General features: G+C 55.8%; 1 non-coding gene across 1 annotated transcript; it reads right to left on the bottom strand.

Annotated features, from left to right (window-relative positions):
* Positions 1-795: 795 nt before the first annotated feature.
* On the bottom strand, positions 796-2,610 carry LOC142792708 (small subunit ribosomal RNA). The gene has a single exon (XR_012891151.1). It is a non-coding gene; the product is annotated as a small subunit ribosomal RNA (ribosomal RNA).
* Between the last annotated feature and the right edge of the window lie 256 nt (positions 2,611-2,866).

Raw genomic sequence — 2,866 nt, 5'->3', positions numbered from 1 at the left:
TCGCACCGTGTTTCGTGTGGCGAATTCAAAAGCCGGCCGGCGCTGCTGCAACCATTACGGTCGGTACGCATACGCCGCGGAGGGCGGGACGGTCATCGGAGCGTGCGGTTCCTCCATCGAGTACTGCGCACCTCGGCCGTCGCATCGCCGTGCCATGACCGGCCGCGCGTCAACGCGAACCGGTGCCAGCGAGATCCCTCGCCTGCAAGAACCGACCGGCAGCCTCCGTCACCCGAGGACGCGGAGGCGCTTGCCGCGGACGGCGGGACGGTATGCACTGGTGCACAGCGGACCCGTCACATCGCCAGTTCCTTGACCGACCGCCGACGCTTGTGCCGTTCCTCTCGTACTTGGCAGTCGCCGCGCGATTGTCGGGTCTCGTTCTTGCACGCTCGAACGGTCGGGAGGGCACTCGGCTGGCGTTTCGGGAACGCGCAGCCTCGCCTTCTACCGACGTAACCACGACTCGCCGTTCGCGCTCCGCCGCTCCTGTTTACAGTACTAGGCGGTCCCGCAGCGGTCGGGTCGCGCATTTCGAGCGCTTCGAGCCACGGTGCAGTGGCGGGTCGAAAGCCGACCTATGAGTGCGTTGCGCCGTTTGTACCCGCGTCCGCCACCTGGCCGACCGTCCAAGGTCGCGGTGTTGGCGTCCGCTGGGCGCAACAATTTGTCACGGGGTGCCGCTCCACATTCAGGCAGCCCCGTGGGGAAAAGCCGACCCCGCGTCCAAACGGGGTCAGCGGCAGAAAGTGTCGGGCGCAGACGCAGCTGAGGCGCTCACCCTTCACAATCCGTTAATGATCCTTCCGCAGGTTCACCTACGGAAACCTTGTTACGACTTTTACTTCCTCTAAATGATCAAGTTTGGTCATCTTTCCAACAGACCGGCGCAACCGAAAGGCCGCGCCGGACATCGGTCCGAAGACCTCACTAAATCATTCAATCGGTAGTAGCGACGGGCGGTGTGTACAAAGGGCAGGGACGTAATCAACGCGAGCTTATGACTCGCGCTTACTGGGAATTCCTCGTTCAAGGGGAACAATTGCAAGCCCCTATCCCAATCACGAAAGAAGTTCCACGGGTTACCCAGTCTTTTCAGACAGGGATAAAGACACGCTGCTTCCTTCAGTGTAGCGCGCGTGCGGCCCCGGACATCTAAGGGCATCACAGACCTGTTATTGCTCTGTTTCGTGCGGCTAGGAGCCGCTTGTCCCTCTAAGAAGGTTGTAAGGTGCTGGGAACCCCGCACCTATTTAATAGGCTAGAGTCTCGTTCGTTATCGGAATTAACCAGACAAATCGCTCCACCAACTAAGAACGGCCATGCACCACCATCCACCGAATCAAGAAAGAGCTCTCAATCTGTCAATCCTCCCAGTGTCCGGGCCGGGTAAGTTTTCCCGTGTTGAGTCAAATTAAGCCGCAGGCTCCACTCCTGGTGGTGCCCTTCCGTCAATTCCTTTAAGTTTCAGCTTTGCAACCATACTTCCCCCGGAACCCAAATACTTTGGTTTCCCGGAAGCTGCCCGCCGAGTCATTTGAGTAACTCAGGCGGATCGCTGGTTGGCATCGTTTATGGTCAGAACTAGGGCGGTATCTGATCGCCTTCGAACCTCTGACTTTCGTTCTTGATCAATGAAAACATTCTTGGCAAATGCTTTCGCAGTAGTTCGTCTTGCGACGGTCCAAGAATTTCACCTCTAGCGCCGCAATACGAATGCCCCCGTCCGTCCCTCTTAATCATTACCTCGTACTCCAAAAACCAACAGAACAGAAACGAGGTCTTGTTCTATTATTCCATGCAAGTTTATTCAGGCGACTCGCCTGCGTTGAGCACTCTAATTTTTTCAAAGTAAAAGCACCGGCCATCTCGAGGCACACAACGAAGTGCACCAAGAAAGAACCGGCATGATGTTCAGTCCGAGCCGTCGCATCGGGTAGATGCACTACTCGTCTGGAACTGAGATCCAACTACGAGCTTTTTAACCGCAGCAGCTTTAGTATACGCTATTGGAGCTGGAATTACCGCGGCTGCTGGCACCAGACTTGCCCTCCAATTGATCCTCGTTAAAGGATTTAGAGTGTACTCATTTCAATTACGGGGCCTCAAAAGAGTCCCGTATTGTTATTTTTCGTCACTACCTCCCCGTGCCGGGAGTGGGTAATTTGCGCGCCTGCTGCCTTCCTTGGATGTGGTAGCCGTTTCTCAGGCTCCCTCTCCGGAATCGAACCCTGATTCTCCGTTACCCGTAACAACCATGGTAAGCAAGTAACCTACCATCGAAAGTTGATAAGGCAGACACTTGAAAGAAACGTCGCCGGCTCGTGGCCATGCGATCAGCACAAAGTTATCCAGAGTCACCACACAATACGGGCCGAAACCCGATCGATCTTGGTCTAATAAAAGCACCCGTTACCCAAAGGGCTCCAGGCTCACTGCATGTATTAGCTCTAGAATTGCCACAGTTATCCAAGTAGGAAGAAACGATCTAAGGAACCATAACTGATTTAATGAGCCATTCGCGGTTTCGCCTTATTTCGGCATGTACTTAGACATGCATGGCTTAATCTTTGAGACAAGCATATGATTACTGGCAGGATCAACCAGGTAATCGTTCGACTGCGCGTCCGTCCTCGCCTTCGGCGGGCCGGACGCAGTCTGTGTGCGGCGGAGGCCACCTTCAGGCGCCCCAACACGCTTATTTTGCACTCCGAGATGACGGCGTTCGAGCTCGCTACGGCACAACCTTCCCGAAAGACGAGTGGGAGCCGTGCGGCAAGAAGCACGTTCATGCTCGCTCTTTTTCGTTGCATCGACTCGGTCGCGCCGTGCGGGTTGCCCAAGCCCGCTGCACTGTCGGTGGACC

This window comes from Rhipicephalus microplus, unplaced genomic scaffold (genome assembly GCF_043290135.1).
Source record: "Rhipicephalus microplus isolate Deutch F79 unplaced genomic scaffold, USDA_Rmic scaffold_232, whole genome shotgun sequence".
Taxonomy (NCBI): domain Eukaryota; kingdom Metazoa; phylum Arthropoda; class Arachnida; order Ixodida; family Ixodidae; genus Rhipicephalus; species Rhipicephalus microplus.
The sequence above is the reverse complement of the archived record's forward strand: the minus strand, read 5'-3'. Positions and strand labels throughout refer to the sequence as shown.